We start from the raw sequence: 22,612 nt of genomic DNA on the forward strand, positions 1-22,612 counted from the left end.
AAAAGGCACTATGGGGGTGGCAAGAGCCTTACCCAGTACCCGGAAACCCAGGGGTGACAGATGCAGGCCATTTCTGGCAGAGCATTGAGGTGTGTCAATCAAGTCATCCCAAGCAGACAGATACTGGATCCCCTTAAAATGACACCAGAAACTTAGTCAATTGTTGAAGTCAATCATTTTTTGTTTCCACTGCGGTATCATTCTGAGTGATGGTAGGATACTGCTCAGGGCTAGTGTCATACCTGCCTGAACCATATAATCTGAGAGCTCCACCATGTCTCTTTACATGTAGTCCAGGGAGGTGCATCTCAGGTCATTCACACCCACATGGACAATGACAGAGTCATACTTTTACTTGTTGTGGAGTGACCTGAGTACGTGTGTTATGTGTTGGATTCTGGCACCTGATAGACAGCCTACTGTTACCTTCTCCTTATTCAACCTAGTAAATGGGACATCTGTGTGCCTCACTATTGAGTCACCTATGATAAGTGTATTGTGCAAGGTATTTAGCCTTAGGGGCTTAGGTTGAGGGGCACACTGTGGAGGTGAGATATGTGTCCTGTGGTTGGTGCTGTGTTGTGTTGGTTGAGTGTGTTTCTGTCTTGGAGGTCTCTGTTGTTTGGGTAAATTTCTATTGAGTGCCTCCACGAAGGTGGGTGTGTGGTTTGTGTTTTTATGTGAGAGCTGTGATAGTGGGTGTTCTGGAGGGCTATGTGTTCCATGTGGTGTGCTGCAGGTGTTGACCTCCTCTTGACCAGCTAGCCCAGTCTTGGCTGGAAAGTTCATAGCTTCCAATTTGGTGATATAAGTGCATCTATCACAAGTCTGAGTGTTGGGAGGTAAAAGGAGAGGGTTGTCTGCATACATGAGGCAGTTGCTACACTGCCTCAGAATGCACAAGTGCATCAGGTTAATAGGAGAAAGCAAAGTAAACTGCCCTTTGATCATGCTAGAAGGGGTGGTCATAAGTACTAAGTACTGGAGCTATTTCCGTGAAGAATGACTAGTGCTGATGGCTCTTAGGTGTGCTATAATAATTGCTACAAAAACCTGTTGAAGTGCAAAGCGATTAGGCTATTTGAAGTGCAAGAGAGAAAGAACTAGCAAGATCTAAGGGAAAAACTGAAGAGCAGACTTTCTGGCACCAGTACTAGTTTATCTCAGCTTGACGCTGCTGAGTGGACCTTAAACATGCGCAAACCCATGCAAATGTGGGATGTTCTTCATCTCACATTGCTGCAGTCCTTACACTTGGGTAGTCCGCTGTCCTCGGTCGGCCCGAATATCAAAGTATAAGGCTGACGTCGGTCAAGGCGCATTAGACTGACATCAGGGCGTCAGGGTACAAATGCGCATGACCTACGTCATATCCTCAGTCTTTTTTGCCGCATGGTCCGATGCAGAAGCAGCGTTTCAAATGCCGTTCGGCGTTCTGAAATTTTTCGAATTCGGAGTTTCAGACCGAGTCAAAGTTGGCTAAGTACCCTGTTGGGGAATATTTTCGTTTTTTCTTGCCTCAGTGGTTTACCGGATGTCAGAAAAAGTGAATAACTGTATTTCTTGTGGGAAACAGATACCGCATAGAGATTATCATACTTTGTGTATTCCTTGTTTAGGGCCTGAGCACGACGTTGTTGGGTGTCACTTTTGTGCTAGATTCAATAAACACACTATTAAGAGAAGGTTAGATTGTGCCAGGTTAGTCTTCGGGAAGCGGTGCAATTATAATATGCCGTCGGATGCTCCGACGCCCGCTTCTTCGAAGAAGCGCAAGGATAAAGCAGCTAAGCCCAGGCAAGAAGAGTCGTCCGTACCGGACGCCGGTTCTTTAGAGGTGTCGGTGGAGCCGGCGGTTCCGCCGGAGGTTTCTATGGAGTCCCAGGGGGAGACTTTGTTATTGCAGGATGTGGCCTCTCAGGAGGCAGGTCAGGCTGAAGGAGCTTCTCAGGTTACTGTACTCCCCTCCCTTCCTAGGGTGGTTAGGCCCTCTCCTTCTGTTTCCAAGGCTTCTCCCAGAGGCAGGCCAGGTTTAGCTTCAGTTGGTGTCACTCCTAGTTCTTCAGGATCTGTGCCCAAGAAGCATATGCTTAAAATGGCAGAAGATTTGATTACTTTGATTAGAGGTTCTTTGCCCCCTCCTGAAAAGAGACCTAGGGTGGAACCTGAGTTGGGGAGTTTTGAGCAGGCTTCGGATATTTCAGTCTTCGGCTGAAGACTTGCAGGAGTATTCTCCTTATTCTGATTCTGATGTGGATGATTCTACTCCTTCTGCTTCTCTTCCTGAGGATTTTTCTTTTTCAGAGACTCTTCATTCCATGAGGGAGCATTTTAAGTGGGAAGGTCAGGACTTCTCTGATTCCAGGAAAAGGCTTAGGGAATTTTTGTTTTTACCCCAGCATAGGCCTTTGGCTATACCTCCTGTTCTGGATGTTGTGGAAGATGTGTTTGCAGAGGCTTCCCTTAATCCTGATTTTTTGCCTCCTGCTCCTGTTAAACCGGATAGGTATTACAGGGTGCCTGAAGCTCATAAGTATCTTTTTAAGAGTCCTAGGGCGGACCCAGAAACTGTTAGTCAGGGGCCTAAGGGTGTTAAGGCTTCTGTTGTTAAAAATCCGGTTCCTCCAGATAAAGAGGCCAGGGCTTTGGATAGATGGGGAAAGAAAGTCTATACTTCTTCCACCCTAGCTATGAGGGCTTTGAATTGCCAGTTTCACATGTTAAAATACCATGACTTTCTCAATTGAAGTCTAAGGTAGATGCTCTGGCGGAAGGTATTGAGTGTAAAGAGTTACAAGATTTAGTACATGTTTCTGAACAGGTAGGTAAGCATTCTTTGCAATGTGGTTTTGATGCTGTACAGGCCTCATCTAGGGTAGCTGCCACTGGGTCAGTTCTTCGCAGGCACGCCTGGTTGAGGGATCAGAATTTATCTGACCATGTTAAGACAAGGATTTTAGATGCTCCTTTACAATCTGATGTGTTGTTTGGTTCACCTGTTGAGGCAGTCTTAAAGAAGATGGAAGACAAGGCTAAGTCTATGCAGACTGTTAAAGATTTTTTGCAGGTTCATCCTCCAAAGTTTAGTAGAAATTGGCCTACCAAGGGGTGGACGTATCCTTCTTATGATTCCCAGTCTAGGGGTAGATCTAGGCGTGGTAGGGGCAGAGCTCAGGGCTCTTTCAGGCCTAGAACAGGGAGTTCACCTGCACAGTCTTCGGGTGAGGGCAGGGGTCAGTCCTTTCGTAAACAGACCCAATGACCTACCTTTTCAGCTGCCAGAGCCTTCTCGTCTGGCAGCACCTTTGGGAGGAAGGTTGGCACTTTTCAAGGAAAATTGGAGTTTAATTACCCAAGACAGATGGGTATTGGATATCATACACCAAGGTTACAGGTTTTATTTCCATACCTTGCCTCCTTTCAAAGGCATGCCAGACGTTCCTCCTCAGCAAAGAATAGAGGCTCACAAACAAATTTCTCTGCTACTTCAAATAGGGGCCATTCAGCCGGTACCTATGCCAGAAGTGGGGCTAGGTTTTTATTCCCGCCTGTTCCTAGTACCAAAGAAGGGGAACACGTGGAGACCAATTTTGGATTTGTCTATCCTCAACACTTATCTGGACATTCCCAAGTTCAAAATGTTGACGTTACAACAGCTTTTACCTCTGCTGGGCAAAGATCATTGGATGGTAACTTTGGATCTCAAGGAGGCTTACCTTCATGTTCCTATCAGACTGAGTTGCAGGAAGTATCTGCGTTTTCGGGCTGGGACTTCTCATTATCAGTTCTCTGCATTGCCCTTTGGCTTATCTACTGCGCCCAGAGTGTTCACGAAGTTCTGGCTCCAGTGATAGCTTTCTTCAGGCTAAAAGGAATACAGATCTATCCTTATTTGGACGATTGCCTGATTCTGGCTCAAGGAAGGGACGAGCTTCTTCATCATTTGGAATATGTGATAGCAGTGCTAAGATGCCTGGGGTATTCTGTGAACGAAATAAAGTCCAGTCTAGTACCCTCTCAGGACATGTGCTTTCTGGGTGTAAGACTGAATACAGCATCCCAGATGGCCTTTTGACCCCGGACAAACAAAAGAATCTTTCCCTTTACTTTCATCAATTGTCTCATCAGTCCAGGCTGACTGCAAGGACAGTCCTTCAAGCCTTGGGGTTCATGGCATCTTGTATTCTGGTGCTTCCCAATGCCAAACTGCATATGAGGAAGCTACAATGGTATCTCAAAAATGTATGGACACAGCACTGCCAGGATCTGGACACTGTCATTCAGATAATACCTTGCATTCAAAAGGAGTTTTTGTGGTGGGCTCAGGAATGTCACCTAAACAAGGGACTCTCTGTGACCCGGCCAGAGGTGAGTCAGATTCTAACGACAGATGCCTCAGACATAGCTTGGGGAGCTCATCTAAATGGAAAGTGGATACAAGACAAGTGGCCTGCCAGACTACAACATCTACATATCAACTTGAAGGAGATGTTAGCAGTCCAGTTTGCATTAATAGCTTTCAAGGATTTACTTCTTCCAGGGCAGGTGTTGATTCTAACAGACAACACAACTGTCATGTGGTACATCAACAAGCAAGGGGGAACATTCTTATCCTCTATGCAGGCAAGCAATGATTTTGTGGGAGACTGCTCTCAGTTTACAGCTAAATCTTCAGGCAAGGTTTCTGCCGGGAGCACAGAACTCCTTAGCAGATGTGTTGTGCACACGAATTATGGATCCCCACGAGTGGAAATTGGATCCTCATGTATTTCAGAAATTGACAGTGTCATGGGGAACTCCAGACATAGATCTGTTCGCTTCTCCACTAAACCACCAGCTGCCAAAGTTTTGCACGAAAGGTTTCATCCCACAGCTTGGAAAGTGGATGCTCTTTCTTTCAATTGGAGCAATCTTCATGTGTATGCCTTTCCACCTCTGCCTCTCCTCCCAAAGGTACTTCTAAAGGTGAGACAGGACAAGCCAAAGATGATTTTAATAGCTCCAGATTGGCCTCGACAGCACTGGTACCCATTACTGAGAAGTCTGGTATGGGAGCCTCCATGGCCTTTGCCTTCGATTCCACACCTGTTGTCTCAGGAGAACAGTCATTTACTCAATGTCAAGCTTCACTCTCTTCACCTAACAGCCTGGCATATTCTGTTTTGAACCATAGAGGGTCTCAACTTCCACAGCAAGTTTTGAATGTTATTTTGGAAGCTAGAAGGCCTAGTACAAGGAAAGTGTGAGATAAATGGAAGAGATTTTTATTTTGGAGTGCAGCAAAGGATTTTGATGTTTCTGAGCCTAATTTAAGTGTGGCTCTTCAATATCTTACTGAGTTACTGGACAAAGGTTTGTCCTTCTCTTCTATTAAGGTTCATGCTGCAGCAATTTAGGCTCACTATGACTGTGACCCACCATTGTTTTCTCATCCTTTGTTCAAGCAATTTCTTAGAGGGGCAAAGAATATAAGACCCCACGTGAGCTCCTACTCCTGCTTGGGATCTCAATTTTGTGTTGGAGAAACTTACTCTACAACCTTTTGAGCCTGCAGCTACTACTGAGTTGAAATATTTATCATGGAAGACTGCTTTTTTGTTGGCCATTACCTCTGCAAGAAGGGTTTCTGAATTGCAGGCCCTTATGGCGGTTGAGCCTTTCTTAATTTTCCATAAGGATAGGGTATCTTTACGTACTAATCCTTCCTTTATGCCTAAAGTGGTTTCTAGTGTGGCTTTAAACCAAACTATTCATTTGCCTACTTTTATGCAAATCCCCAAAATAAAGGGAAAAGATTTTGCACACTTTAGATGTACACAGGCAGTTGCGATATTATTTGAGCAGAACTAAAGGGTTCAGGCAGTCTCAGCAGTTATTTGTTTCTTTTGCTTTGAGTTCTCAGGGCAAGCCTGTGTCAAAACAAACTATTTCTAAGTGGATTGGGTTTTGCATTGCTTTCTGTTATTCCCATCATGGCAAGGAGATTCCAGCTGGGATTAGGCCTCATTCCACTAGGGCTACTGCCACTTGACAGCTTTTTTAAGGGGGGTGGCAACTAAAGATATTTTGGAGGCAGCTACTTGGAGTTCAGTACATACTTTCTCTAAGCATTATCACCTTCCACTTTACTCTAAATCTAGGGCTGGTTTTGCCACTGCTATTTTACAGGGCATTTTGGCAGCTCCTGCTTCTATAGTTTTGCCATCCGCCCTTACCTCTGCTTTGGGATTCTACCCAAGTGTAAGGACTGCAGCAATGTGAGATGAAGAACATAGTACAGTTTTGTACCTACCATAAATGTAGATGTTCGAAGATCCACATTGCTGCAGTCAACTTACCTCCCTCCATCCCCTCTGTACTTAGAGGCGGTTGTGTGGGTTGAATTGTAAATATTGTGTATATTGTATATATTGTACATATTATTAGTGCAAGGGTGGTTGGTTGGTTGTTTGCTGTCTTTTGGTTTTGACCTTTCTTTTTAGGGTCTTCTGACATCTGGGGCAAGAAAAGACTGAGGATATGACGTAGGTCATGCGCATTTGTACCCTGACGCTCTGATGTCAGTCTAATGCGCCTTGACCGACGTCAGCCTTATACTTTGATATTCGGGCCGACCGAGGACAGCGGACTACCCAAGTGTAAGGACTGCAGCAATGTGGATCTTCGAACATCTACATTTATGGTAGGTACAAAACTGTACTTTTTTAAACCAGAAAGTTGAAAGGGATGGAAAAACTGCCCAAACATTCAATAAACTACAATTTCTGGGCCAGAAATCACTCCTCTTGTGGTAGATAGGCTACCTAGTGCTTACCATTCCCACTGATAAGCTAGAAGGCTTCCATCCAACACAGAAAGGCTTGGGGGGCTCAGAAGCTTATAAACAGTCCTGGATACAGCAAATTTCTATCAGGACTAGACTACTTACAGGAAAGGTGGGAAACAAGTGCAAATGCGGGCTTTTAAACTTGAAAGTTTGAAGGGGATGGAAAAACTTCCCAAACAGCCACTAAACTACAAATTCTGGGCCAGAAACCACTCCTCCTGTGGTATAGGTTCATAGGTTCATAGGTTCATACTAGGCTATCTGCCCTAGGGCATTTATAAGCCTAGCCAGAGTGTGTGTGGCTTTCACCACACCTTAGGATGAGAATACTATACCCATTAGTTTGCTGTGCCTCTGTCCAGCAGTGACACAGAGATGATTCCCGGGGTAAACCTACAATCTCCCATCCACTCGTCAAGATTTCTCTTGAACAGAGTCAGTGAGGGGCTCTGCCTCACATGGACTGGGATTCTGTTCCATAGTGTAGGGAGTCTCTGGGTGATGAATCTGTCCCTCCAGCACGTCCTATTTATATCCGTGTTGAGGTTTAAGTCTCTTGCTCTTGTGGCTCTGGTGGATTTGGATTTTTTGAGGTGGAGCATGTCCATTAATTCCAGGTTGGACATGGCCTTGTATGTCAGGCACAGATCACCTCTGAGCAGATGGTATGTGACTGAATAGAGCTGGAGTTTCTTCAGTCGGGCAGCGTATGACATATGTTTGAGCCTTTATCCTTTTGGTGAGGAACTTTTGGGGTCTTTCCAACTGCTGCAGGTGTCGGGTAAGGTACATTCGAATGGGGCGTTGTACTCAATCATTGGTCTGATAAGTGAAGAGTACAGGGGTACAATGACCTCTCCTGATCTGGATGTGAATCCCTTCATGATCAGGTGGGCAATGTAGAAGGTCTTCCTAACTACTTTGGCAATGTGAGTGTCAAAAGAGAGGTTACTGTCAACTTGGGTCCCCAGGTCCCTGATAACTTCTTCCATGTTTAATGGATTACCACCTATGTGGTAATTAGGGGTTACCTTGTTTTTCCCAAAGGGTATGACTATACATTTTTTGGCATTTAGCTTAAGGCCATGGCTCTGGCACCAGTTATCCATTTCTATGACACCTCTCTGGAGGATGTCTGTGTCTGATGGAGTGTCAATTATGGTGCCCAGTTTGCAGTCATCTGCAAATTTTGTCAACCACAATCCCCCTATGTTTGCCTGCACTTCAGAAAAATAAATGCCGAACAAGAGGGGGCCCAGGACTGAGCCCTGTGGGACACCGCTCGTGACCGGCTTAGAGTCTAACATGGCACCAACAACTCTAACCCTGTGTGTTCTGTCCTTGAGCCAGTTTGCAACCCATCTTGTGACATATGGGTTTACATCTAAGCTGGTGAGCTTTTCTATGATGCCCGAGTGGGGTATTGTGTCAAAGGCTTTTGCTAGGTCAAGGTAGGCTGTGTGAACTGCCTTACCCTCATCAATGGCCTTAGTGACTGTTTCGAAAAAGTCGACCAAGTTCAAGAGGCAGGATCTGCCCTTGACAAAGCCAAATTGGGTAGGATCCAGTGTCTGTAGGTCCCCAATGTCTTTATTTATGAGTTCCATTATGATCCTCTCCATAGCCTTGCAGACAAGGCTCATCAAGCTCATGGGGCGGTAATTTCCAGGGTCCATAGAAGCACCGCCTTTGTGGAGTGGGACCACAGTTGCCGTACGCCATTCTTTGGGTACGTATCCTGTAGTAAAGCTAAGATTAAACAGCAGCCTTATGTGTGGGTTTAGTTCCTCATTGAGTTCGTGTAGCACACAGCCGGGGACACTGTCCGGTCCCATTGATGCTGTGTTTTTTGCTTTAGAGAGAGCAGCTCTCACCTGGGCATCTGAGATGTTTGGGAGGCTAGACTCTGGTGGGATAGATATTTCTCCTTTTGGGGGGAGGGAGGGCAAGAAATTTGCACTGAACCTGTCTGCCAGTATGTTGGCAATGTCTGTGGGTTCAGTGATTTTTGTATCATTTTGGACTAATTCTGAGCATATCTGGGAGTTTCCACCCAGGTTTCTAACATAGCTAAAGAAGGCCTTATGATTGCCTTTTGTGTCTTTAGCGATTTTTCTCTCAGAGTTGGCCTTGGATGATTTTATGAGTGATCATAGTTTTTTGCTAGTATTGATCAGAGATGCCTTCCCTTTTAGGGATTTTGCTCTGTCATGTAGTAGCTTTCTCCTCTTGTTGTAGAGTTTGCTTATGGCTGGGGTCCACCAGACCGGGCGCCTGCCTTTGGTGGAAAGGGTCTTGATTTTATTAGGGATTGCTTGATCCATACATTCCTGGAGGTGCTCGTAGAGGGCATTTGTAAGGGTTTCAGCAGTGTGGGTTGTGGTTTCCACTGGCTCGGGGGCCTTGAAGGATACCACTCCAGTCTTAAGAAGTGTGAAGTTTGCTTTTGAGAAGTTCTTCACTGTGGTCTTTTTTGCTGGGGTTGGGGGCGGGATGTGGATCTCCAGTGAGATTAATTTATGGTCTGATCTCACCAATGAGGGATATACTTCTGGTGTGAAGCATTTTGCCCTCATGTTTGTGATGATCAGGTCTAGTATATTTTCTCCTCTTGTGGGAATGGTGACTAGTTGTTCCATAGCATTTGAGTTTATGAACTCCAGGAACCTTTGGGCTAGGGTGTTGGGGCTTGAGTAATGTTCCCAGTCTATGTTTGGGTAGTTGAAGTCACCCAATATGATGGTGTTTGGAGAGACATTCATACTCTCCAGTGTCTTCAGGAAGGCTGTGTGGGTTTCCTGAGTTTGAGAGGGTGGTCTGTAGCATGCTACAAACTGTAGGGCAGTTTTACCTATGGTTAATTGCACCTGGATGGTCTCCGATGCTTCGTGCGTTGCCACTAACCTGGAGGTGTGGGTATCCTTTATGAATATGGATACTCCCCCTCCTTTTGTGGTTCGGTCTGGATTTTGGGGCTGGAACGCATGATATGAGGTATAACCTGATAGTGCTGGGGTGCTCTCAGGAGCCTTGAACCAGGTTTCAGTCACAGTACAGACATCAATGTTCTCCATACTGAGGAGGGCTTCGAGGGCGTGCATCTTGAGGTTTAGACTTCTGGCATTGAGCAGTATTACCCTTAGTTTTTTTTCCATTTTTGTTTTCTAGGGTGGTAGGTTTATCATTTGAGCCTTGCCTAAAAAAGGCACTATGGAGGTGGCAAGAGCCTTTGCCAATATCTGGAAGCCCAGGGGTGACAGGTGCAAGCCGTCCCTTGCGAAGCAGCGTGGCTACCTAGTGCTTACCACTCTCACTGATAAGCTAGAAGGCTTCCCTCTAACACGGAAAGGCTTGTAGGGACTTAGAAGCTTACAAACAGTCCTGGATGCAGCAAATCTGAATCTGGACTGGACTAGTTACAGGAAAGGTGGGAAACAAGCTTAGAACTTTTTTTTTTTTTTTTAATGCAGAAAAGCAGCTAAAACAGCAGTAAATAATTCAAATGCAGCAAAAGTTGAAGCACCTTTTGATTTAATTACAGCATTCAGTCTTCTTGGGTACACACCTGCAATCAATTAAAGAGACTCTGATTAACCTCAAATAAAGTTCAGCTATCCTAGTAGGATTTTCCTGACATGTACTCAGTTGCCTGCTACAGCAAAAGCCATGGTTCGCAGAGAGCTTACAAAGCATTGTTGAAAGGTATCAGTCAGGTGAAGGGTACAAAAACATTTCCACAGCATTAGATATACCATGGAACACAGTAAAGACAGTCATCAAAAAGTGGAGAAAACATGGGACAACAGTGACATTGCAAAGAAGTGGTTGTCCCTCCAAAATTGATGAAAAGACAAGACTATAACTGGTTAGGGAGGCTGCCAAGAGACCTCCAGCAACACTGGAGGAGCTGCAGGAATTTCTGGCAAGTACTGGTTGTGTACTACATGTGATAACAATCTCCCATCTTCTCCATATGTCTAGGCTATGGGGTAGGGTTGCAAGATGGAGCCTTTTCATACAGAGAAAAACATCCGGGCCCAGCTAAAATTTGCAAAACAATACATCAAGTCTCCCAAAAGCATGTGGGGAAAATGTGATATGGTCTGATGAGACCAAGGTTGAACTTTTTCGCCACAATTCCAAAAGGTACATTTGGAGCAAAAACAATACTTTGCATCACCAAAAGAATAACATCCTCATGGTGAAGCATGGTGGTTGCAGTATCATGGGGTTGATTTTCTTCAGCTGGAACTGGGGCTTTGGTCAAGGTGGAGGGAATTATGAACATTTCCAAATACCAGTCACTTTTGGCCCAAAACCTTCAGGTGTCTGCTAGAAAGCTGAAGATGAAGAGGAATTTCACATTTCAGCATGACAATGACCCCAAGCATACATCCAAATCAACAAAAGAATGGCTTCACCAGAAGAAAATTAAAGTTTTGGAATGGCCCAGCCAGAGCCCAGACCTAAATCCAATAGAAAATCTGTGGGGTGACCTGAAGAGGGCTGTGCACAAGAGATGCCCTCGCCATCTGACAGATTTGGAGTGCTTTTGCAAGGAAGAGTGGGCAAATATTGCCAAGTCAAGATGTGCCATACTGATAGACTCCTACCCAAGAAGTCTGAATGCTGTATTTAAATCAAAATGTGCTTCAACAAAGTATTAGTTTAAGGGTGTGCACACTTATGCAACCAGCTTATCGTACGTTTTTTTTTATATTTTATATTTTCTCCCAACAGATTTGTTTGTTTTTCAATTGAATTGTATAGGTTCTAGGCTACATTAAAGGTGGGAAAAGTTTTGAAATGATTTATTGTGATCTCATTTTTTATATCACAAAAACCTGGCATTTTAACAGGGGTGTGTAAACTTTTTAAATCCACTGTATAAGTGATTAAGTGATTAAGAGGGAGCACTAATGTATGGCACTGTAAGATTTTAAAACAGTTGGTTAGAAGCAAAAATTGCTTTCTCTTTTCTGTATAATGGTTAAAAAAATACTCTTATGACCTAAAAAAGTCTGAGTGGAGGAGTGTGAGAAGCAATGAATACGTCTATGTGATGATGTATGGATTGGATAATGGGATCTTTTTATAAAAAGTATTCATCAAACTCCACACGAAGTTTTAGAGAAATGTAGCTCATGGCTATGCTTACTAGGTAGCGGGAAAGTACAAGAACTTTTGAAACAGATATGATTAGGAGAATAAAGTTGTCCCTGAAAATGCACTGCCTCACAACGTGCAAATGTGAAGCTTTGTGACATATTTAAATATCAGTTATGACAATGTGTTAATGAGTATTCATGTAAATTCTTAATGAAAGATGACCCTTTACATCCATTTGATGAAGGTAGAGGGTGGGATTCAGAAAGCCTTACTACGAGAAGGCATAACATGCCCCCCATATCTTTCTGATCTTTAGACTATCCTACTGCTAATGTTTTCAACCAGCAGGGGGCTCTGCACAGAGAAAGGCCAGGCAGGCAGAGCTGCATGATAATACCTCACAATCTAGGGGAGTGGCTAATGATAATTAGTTATGTGCTCTCCCTGAAAATACCGGCGACTCCTGCTTTATGTGCTTCACTGGGAAGTGTAAATGTTCACTTTTGAAAGAGAAAGTGAATGCTGTCAAAATGCAGCAGTCACCCATACATTCCTTTGAAAGCAGTCAAGGTGCAGATAAGTTCAGTAAATGCATGTGGGTGAGGGTGTAAGTTAATGTGTGTGTGTGTGTGTGTGTGTGTGTGTGTGTGTGTGTGTGTGTGTGTGTGTGTGTGTGTGTGTGTGTGTGTGTGTGTGTGTGTGTGTGTTGGAGTGTTAAGTGTATCTGTGACAGTGTCTGACTGAAGGATGGCTTTTTTGTAGAAGGATGGATGGTTGTGGGAGATTTTCTGGAAGTGCGCACATATGTGTGTGTGTTGTAGAGGTAATGCATGACCCACAATGGAGAACACTATTGCCATCAAGATTGACAGTGCTAACATTAGCAACAGTGTGATTCAGAGATATATTAATGAGCTGATAGTGAAGCCTTTCTCTTTGAGACTGTAGTACCAGCTCAGGTCTCCTTTGAAAAAAGTCTACTAGCCTAGTGGGGCTAACCCAGTCAACAAAGGATAAATAAAAAAATAAATAAAGTATAGCTGCTTTGAATCCCATTTTCCTCACCAAAATGGTAACTGGCCTACATGCAGTATGTAATTAATATAAGTAATGAGTCTCTTTCTGAATCCCAGACAGAGCTTTAAAGCATGATATCATTAGCTGTTAATGACAGCACCTCTGAATAGTTGCTTTTCTATCTTCCTTTTGGAATCAGAATATTAATTTCGATCCTAGAAAGGAAAGTTCATACTGGTGCCTAGAAAGGAAAGTTCATACTGGTGCCAAGTTCGTTCTTCATTCATTTTTTTCCTTTCATTTTTATCGGGGGTAATAAAGCCATTAATGAGATATAAAAATATACTTTTCCCATTATAGTTCAGGTAAGTCAATTCACAACATTGTTGTAAAAACTAGTAATTACTAATTATAATGCAATACTGTCTTCATAAATTGTCATCAAGAATATTTATTAAGTCACGTGCCTTGTTCTAATCAGTTATGGTATAAGAACTTGAATAAGCATTTAAATAATAGAATGCAAATAAATATTTGTTGCACTGTATTACAGTTAAAATGATGTCTTGAACATTTACAGCATTTGTTAATATCACAAAAGGCAGCAGTGAGGTCACAGTAAACACCATTTTATTGAAGTAGAGTAAGCGCTTTCATCGGTGTTAATCCACCAACTTCTTCAGACAATTAAAAAACACAACCTGTTATAACTTAAATAATATCAGGTCCCGTGGTCAATTAAACTGCTGCCTTTTGTGTTATTTGCTAGTTGGTTTCCTTTGGTTCCCTTTGGAAGAGTCTGTCTTGGTCTATTTCGATGGCAAGTGGTGGAGTCTCACAATTGCAGGCACCGTTTTCCGAGGAGGATAACATTTTTAACATATCGGATTTTGCCCAAGAGGCGAACGCCATGGACAACTTGACACTTTTGGTTCAGGAGCTCATGAGGAAGGTGGATTCATTGAGCCAATGGAATGCAAGCACAAATACGTTTTGAGACTCCAGGAATAACAACAGGTCATCTAGACAGCCAGAACTGCACGGGCATTCCGGTCCAGCTGTTAACACTTCAATTGGTCCGGTAATAGCATCGTCTAGTGGAGATAACACTAATGTTATCCACAGTACGGACGGTCACCAGCGTTTCAGTAATGAGCAGAGACTGTTCCCAATTACACATAATGGAGCAAGGATTGAGTTGCTCCCAAACATGAATAATTTTTTAAGAGACATTGCTTTCTTTTCTGACACCTCGAGAGGTACAGTTGGAGCCACCAATGATCTAAATTCAGTTAGTGCACAACTAAGCTTATTTGACCAGAAGCTATATAAACATCGCAAGCTCCGTGTCGCAAGCTCCAATTAGAGGTATCCTATTTGCAAGAATGCATAAACAAGAAAATCATTCCAAAAAGGTCTTGCAAAAAATGTATGTGTTAAGTGAAAAAGGAGGAGATTAGCTAATATAGTGATTTTAAAAGCCAGCTAAAGAGGAAGCTCTCTTTTTCATGCCTGGGGAAAACTGGAAAGATATGTATAATGTCAGACACTATTACTCACACAGTGTATAGACATGAGTCATGGTCCTTAATGGTGGCCTAGAAAAAACCTCTAGTCTTTCTATATTGTCCACTGAAGTGTACACCACACAGTAGTTTATTGTCAACACACCCATCAGAGCAGCTGGCTGTCCTCCAATGTATGTTGTGATATACAGGAAGCTGTCTGTGTATGGATGCATACGTTATCACTGTGCAAGGGAAGGTATTGCTGTTAATGTTTTGGTTACCATTTTTAACAGTACTAGGGATATTTATCGGAGTGACATTTTCCAAATTTAAAGAATTAACACCAAAGTACTCATCATTCAGTAGTGCCTGACAGAGGCTCAGTTTTAGAGGACTGGATTTTCCCAGGGTCATAGCAAGAAAGATAAATGGCAGTATGTAGATACATGATGGGCCGAAACAGAAGAACTAGCACTCAATGCTTTCATCCTTTTAATGAGAAGATGAATGTTCATCCACGGAAGTCATGTGATGCATTGTATCATGTGACAACAGCTGTTACCACTGCCTGATTCAATGGTGACAAAAATATTATTTTATATGAGGGGTAAAAATTGCATCGCTTGTCACCCACTGAAAGTCAGCATGGTTCAGTGAGCCTGTTCTTGCACCATCCTTGGCAGATAAGAGATTTTTTTTTTTTTTGTTAGGTTAGTACTAAACTAACTGCTCTTGCAAGCCAAGCAATATTACTAATTATCCCTTGTAAGATCAAACTGCACCTTACCACCTTGGGTTTGTGTTTGTAACCACACTTAACCCTCCCAATAGTTAATTTGACTCTTTTAGAGTGCTATTGCATAATTTTTGTTTTATTTACTGATTTTGCATTTTATATCATTTTAAAGGTCCCAATACTTGAAATCACCTTGTTCAGTAGTTTAAGTTGTTTTGTAGTAGCATCACTCTCTCAAGCATTCTTTTTTGGTGTTCTTCAATTAAGAGGACTGACATAGTCCATCTAGTGACAGTAGGTGATGGTCTGGTGTAAAAGAGTTAGGAAACACATAAGAAAGCTCTAAGTGTAGATGCTTTACTGGTCAGAGGGCTTAGAAGTCAGTTTTCTGTATTTTAAGTACCCATGTAAATTTGACACATTTGTGTGCCCACTGCTCATTGCACAGCCGTGGTTAATAGTGCTTTGTAGAATGCAGACAGTTAGAAACCTAATTTCCCTATAAAACCATTTCTGAAGTAGTACCAGTAATTTAGTGAGTGCAGAGCTGCTACTTTGCAGGATGAATAGCTTATAACAGCTAATTTCATGATGAGTTGCACACAGCAGCTAGTTTGTGTGTTGAGGAACACTGCCCCTTGAATTTAGTATTATATAGCCTAGTCCAATCTCTAGCACCAAATGCACCCTTAGTTGGCCCACTATTAAAACCTTATGCACCACATCCTAGTAGTTCACCCAGTAAAGGATCTGGCATTACAGTTATGCACTTTCACAATTTCTCAACAGCCAATTTGATGGAACAACATACATCCAATCTCTTGTGAAGGAACCCTTATTCAATATGCAGATGACTCCACTATTATCTGCATTTCAAACATATTAACATGCTTACAACAAATAGCACAACAAGCTTTCACATCCATAGAAACCAGGGTCTGCAATGCTCAATAATCCAATCAAAATGAAAAGCTTGTAAGGTAAACCAAATGCAGCTCCCAGAAAAATGCAAGCCAAAGAACCAGCAGTATGGTGAAACAGCAAAAAAGTTTAATGATCCAAAAATCCAGAGAAATCCATAAAAGTTAATTGACATAAAAACAAGTCCACTGCTAAGTGCTTTCACCCATTAATACATTCGGGCATCTTCAGAGTAGTGAAACTGAAAAGAAATCAACTGCCTTAAGTAAATTCAAAATGTTCCCGTCCTGTAAATAAACCAATCGCAACAGAGTGTACCTTAAACAAATTAGAATGTTCAAGGTGGAATCAATTCATAATAAAAAGCATGTACAAAAAATTTTTTTGGTGTATGTATAAAAAATATATTAATAAAAAAAAAAAAAAAAATATATATCTATATATATGTGTGTGTGTGTGTGTGTGTGTGTGTGTGTGTGTGTGTGTGTGTGTGTGTGTGTGTGTGTAAAATGTTGATATTATGTATAAAAAGCTCGTTAAAAAATCAATTTAAACAAAACAAGATCTGTATTTTAAAATACTAGACATAGAAATAAAATCATTAATACCAGGGGGTCTGGAGGCATCTAGTCTAAGTTGCCACAAAGTTTCTCGAACTTCCAACAAAATCTTAAAATTGCCCCCTCTATCGTTGTCGGGTATTCTGTCAACAACAAAAAATAAAAATTTTATAAAATTCTCACACTTAATACTGTGCGTGTAGAGAGCATTTCTAGACCTCTTATTCCTGATGTCCCTTAGGTGCTCAAAAATTCTTAACCTAAGTTTCCTAATGGTTTTACCTACGTAAAATGTAGGACAACTAAGACACGTGGCAATATAGACCACTCTCCTGGTATTGCAATTACAATACCCTGGGCATTTTATAGATCTATGAAAATTCTGAACTGCCACATAAGGACCATTATTAATATACCTACATACACTACACGACCCACATTTGTTCATTTTAGAATTCCGATAAAGTCCATTGTAAGAACTTTCCCTTTCCATCAACTCTTTCAAATTCATCCCTCTACTATATGTAAAAAGCGGCAAGTTACCAACAACTTGCATAGTATCCTTATCCATAGTGTATTGCCATGTTTCTCTTAAAATTTTTGCCACTCTATCAGCATACCCATTATAGGGTAGTATCATAGCTCTTGTTATCAGAATCAATATGAGAACTACTATTAACAAACCCATGAGTCTCTTTAATTAATCCGCCTAACAAAATAGGTCTAAACTAAATGCCTTTTGCCAACAACCTCATTTTTGATGTTAGTCAAAAAATCAAGAGGGTAACCTCTGTCTAAAAACATATCTACTAAGCTCTTAATTTCCAAAGTGTGTTGGGCATCTTCACTAATTAGCCTAGAGAGTCTAACCATCTGACCCTTTACGACATTCTTTTTTTGATAAAGGGGATAGCAGCTTTGAAAATGCAAAAAGCTATATGAATAAGTTTCTTTACGAAAAATATTGGATTCTAATCTAATAACCCCTTCACCCACTCTTGTATAAAATGTGATGTCAAGATAATTACACCTGTTGCCGTGTACCTTGTAGGTAAACTTAAGAAAATTAGTAGTGTTATTGAGATATTCTACAAAAGTATGTATTGTATCAACTGGCCCTCTCCAAAAAATTAACAAATCATCAAGGTACCTCAAATAAAGTGACACATACTTCATGTAGGTTGATGTAAATACTTTGTCCAATTCCCATTGTGCTAAAACAAGATTAGCATAAATTGGTGCACATTTTGCGCCCATGGCAACTCCTGTTACTTGTTTATACAGTTCACCCTCAAAAGATAAAAAATTGTTACTTAGAATAAGTTCCATTAGATCAACAAGAAGTGATCATTTGACAGTGTGCATGTCACAAAATTTTTCAAGACAAATCTGAAACATATCCAACCCTTCCACCTGAGGTATAACTGAAAACAGATTAATAACATCTATAGTAACCATAATGAAAGGCTCATCAAAGTGTTTTTGTCTAATAACATCTAGACAGTGCCAGAAATCACGCAAAATATGTGTAAAATGATTAACCATATTTTTACAATAAAAGTCCATAAAAGAAGCCATAGCTTCAGTCTTAGAGCCCCTAGCCGAAACAATGGGGCGAAAAGGTAGATTATCCTTATTTTTGTGGATCTTTGGTATTCCAAAAATGGAGGGTGTCACAGGAACTTCTACTGATAAAAAATGAAATTCATTATTATCTATAATACCCTCCAATAACCATTCATAAAGAAGCCAATCTGTTTTGGAATAAGCCATGTTCAACTCATTGCGTGATACCCTGGTATAAGAATTGGTGTCATTTAGTAAACATGACATTCTATTGGAATAGTCAGTGGATATCATAATCACAACTCTCCCACCCTTGTCTGGTTTCATTACCCTGAACTGATTAGAAGATATCAACTCACGTAAACAAAAACGGTCACCTACAATCAGGTTATCCGCTTGATGGTCAGTCAATCTACTCAACCTTCTGATATGTATTTCACACATAGACTCAAAAATGTGAATACAGGGGAGGGCTGGGGGAATAAATGTACTTTTTCTTTTAGGCTGTGGAAATTGTTCTTTAGACAAATTAGGATTCTTAGAAAAATACATCTGCAAATTTAATTGTCTAGTATACAACCTCAAATTAACTAAAATTTTAGCTACTTCATTTCTAAACTTGGGTACAAATGTGAATCCCTTCTCAAATAATGAGAGGTGATCATCGGTCAACTTAAAATTAGTAAAATTATATAAATATACATTATTAACCTTGACAAGCTTGCATGACATTTCCTTGTCCAAATCAAAATCAAAATTGAAATTTCTACCTAAATCATACCCTAATAACAAATTAGGTGTTAAGTCCAAATTAGAAACATGAACATCACCAGTAACTTGAAATTGTACCTGTGGTGAAAATAATACGGAGGAATCAGCCTCCTTGCTAAAAGCCATGGTATTTTGTGAAAATTCGGGAGCACAACCAACGTTTTTACGGGCCACCACCGCGGGGACGACCATTGGAGGGACCTTACAACAACAGAAGGCAGAGGTTCTAGTTACTGGATCTACTTTTGTTGACATTTACAGTTCTGATGAAGATTTTATTGATTTTTCTTTACAGTGGGCCATTTGTCGCAACAAGTTTGGGATTTTTTTGCAAGACAATACCGTTAAACCACATGAATTTTCACAAAATACCTTGGCTTTTAGCAAGGAGGCTGATGTATTTTTTATACATACACCAAAAAGTTTTTTTGTACATGCTTTTTATTATGAATTGATTCCACCTTGAACATTCTAATTTAGTTAAGGTACACTCTGTTGCGATTGGTTTATTTACAGGGCGGGAACATTTTGAATTTACTTAAGGCAGTTGATTTCTTTTCAGTTTCACTACGCTGAAGATGCCCAAATGTATTAATGGGTGAAAGTGTTTAGTAGTGGACTTGTTTTAATGTCAATTAACTTTTATGGATTTCTCTGGATTTTTGGATCATTAAACTTTTGTGCTGTTTCACCATACTGCTAGTTCTTCAATACTCAACTCCTGTCGAACCCCCCCCCCAAAAAAAAAAACCTCTTATTTTTTTACCGACAAACCTCACAGCTCTAACACAATCTTTTCCATAAACAATACTAAACTAGATTTGGTTCAGCATACCAAACTAACAGGAGCCAAAACTGATGATAATCTTAAATTTGACTGCTACATCCCAAGTAGTATCAGGAAAACTACGAAAAACTAGGCATGCTATACAGGAACAAACATTTCCTGACTGCATCTACCAAAATTACCCCAGCCAAAACCTTTTTGCCCTCACTATTATATAGTTTACAGACTTCCCTAAAAACACACTTTAAAGCTGTTATAACAAAATTGCCAAGATTGTCATAAATTCGTCCCTGTAACCCATCATTGTTAAGCTCTACACTCCCTAAAATGGCTTGAACTTCCCCTCCTCCTCCAACACATTGAAGTTATTACAATATAAAATATCCTCCACACCCCATTAGACTGTTCTGTTCTTAGCCCATTAATCAACTTTTACCTCACAAATAGACATCTGGGGGCTGAAGACAAACAGCTCCTCAGACTTGATAAACCCACCAAATCCCCAGGCCTAAGCCTCTATTCCTGCGCAGTTGCAGAATTACTGCACTTCCTTCTACTAATTACCAGAACTGTCAATAACCTGCCCTCCATCAAATGCTCCCTAAAAATACCGTTAAACCACATGAATTTTCACAAAATACTTTGGCTTTTAGCAAGGAGGCTGATTCCTCTGTGTTATTTTCACCACAGGTACAATTTCAAGTTACTGGTGATGTTCATGTTTCTAATTTGGAGTTAACACCTAATTTGTTATTAGGGTATGATTTAGGTGGGAATTTCAATTTTGATTTTGATTTGGACAAGGAAATGTTGTGCAAGCTTGTTAAGGTTAATAATGTATATTTATATAATTTTACTAAATTTAAGTTGACCGATGATCACCTCTCATTACTTGAGAAGGGATTCACTTTTGTACCCAAGTTTAGAAATGAAGTAGCTAAAATTTTAGTTAATTTGAGGTTGTATACTAGACAATTAAATTTGCAGATGTATTTTTCTAAGAATCCTAATTTGTCTGAAGAACAATTTCCACGGCCTAAAAGAAACAGTACGTTTATTCCCCCAGCCCACCCCTGTATACACGTTTTTGAGTCTATGTGTGAAATGCAGATCAGAAGGTTGAGTAGATCGACTGACCATCAAGCGGATAACCTGACTGTAGGTGAACGCTTTTGTTTACGTGAGTTGATATCTTCTAATCAGTTCAGGGTGATGAAACCAGACAAGAGTGGGGGGGGTTTGTGATTATGATGTCCACTGACTATTCCAATAGAATGTCATGTTTACTAAATGACACCAATTCTTATACCAGGATATCACGTAATGAGTTGAACATGGCTTATTCCAAAATAGATTGGCTTTTTTATGAATGGTTATTGGAGGGTATTATAGATAATAATGAATTTCATTTTTTATCAGTAGAAGTTCCTGTGACACCCTCCATTTTTGGAATACCAAAGATCCACAAAAATAAGGATAATCCACCGTTTCGCCCGATTGTTTCAGCTAGGGGCTCTAAGACTGAAGCTATGGCTTCTTTTGTGGACTTTTATTGCAAAAATATGGTTAATCATTTTACACATATTTTGCGTGATTCCTGGCACTGTCTAGATGTTATTAGACAAAAACACTTTGATGAGCCTTTCATTATGGTTGCTATAGATTTTATTAATCTGTTTTCAGTTATACCTCAGGTGGAAGGGTTGGATATGTTTTGGATTTGTCCTGAAAAATTTTGTAACATGCACACTGTCAAACGGTCACTTCCTGTTGATCTAATGGAACTTATTCTAAGTAACAATCTTTTATCTTTTGAGGGTGAACTGTATAAACAAGTAACAGGAGTTGCCATGGGCGCAAAATGTGCGCCAATTTATGCTAATCTTGTTTTAGCACAATGGGAATTGGACAAAGTATTTACACCAACCTACATAAAGTATGTGTCACTTTATTTGAGGTACCTTGATGATTTGTTAATTTTTTGGAGAGGGCCAGTTGATACAATACATACTTTTGTAGAATATCTCAGTAACACTACTAATTTTCTTAAGTTTACCTACAAGGTACACAGCAACAGGTGTAATTATCTTGACATCACACTTTATACAAGAGTGAGTAAAGGGGTTATTAGATTAGAATCCAATATTTTTCGTAAAAAAAACTTATTCAAATAGCTTTTTGTATTTTCAAAGCTGCCATCCCCTTTATCAAAAAAAGAATGTTGTAAAGGGTCAGATGGTTAGACTCTCTAGGCTAATTAGTGAAGATGCCCAGTACCCTTTGGAAATTAAGAGCTTAGTAGATATGTTTTTAGATAGAGGTTACCCACTTGATTTTTTGACTAACATCAAAAATGAGGTTGTTGGCAAAAGGCATTTAGTTTTTGGACCTATTTTATTAGGCGGATTAATTAAAGAGACTCATGGGTTTGTTAATAGTAGTTCTCATATTGATTCTGATAACTTTAAAAGAGCTATGATACTACCCTATAATGGGTATGCTGATAGAGTGGCAAACATTTTAAGAGAAACATGGCAATACACTATGGATAAGGATACTATGCAAGTTGTTGGTAACTTGCCGCTTTTTACATATAGTAGAGGGATGAATTTGAAAGAGTTGATGGAAAGGGAAAGTTCTTACAATGGACTTTATCAGAATTCTAAAATGAACAAATGTGGGTCGTGTAGTGTATGTAGGTATATTAATAATGGTCCTTATGTGGCAGTTCAGAAATTTCATAGATCTATAAAATGCCCAGGGTATTGTAATTGCAATACCAAGAGAGTGGTCTATATTGCCACGTGTCTT

Source organism: Protopterus annectens, chromosome 4.part0 (genome assembly GCF_019279795.1).
Source record: "Protopterus annectens isolate FY-2018-M chromosome 4.part0, PAN1.0, whole genome shotgun sequence".
In the NCBI taxonomy this organism is placed as follows: domain Eukaryota; kingdom Metazoa; phylum Chordata; order Ceratodontiformes; family Protopteridae; genus Protopterus; species Protopterus annectens.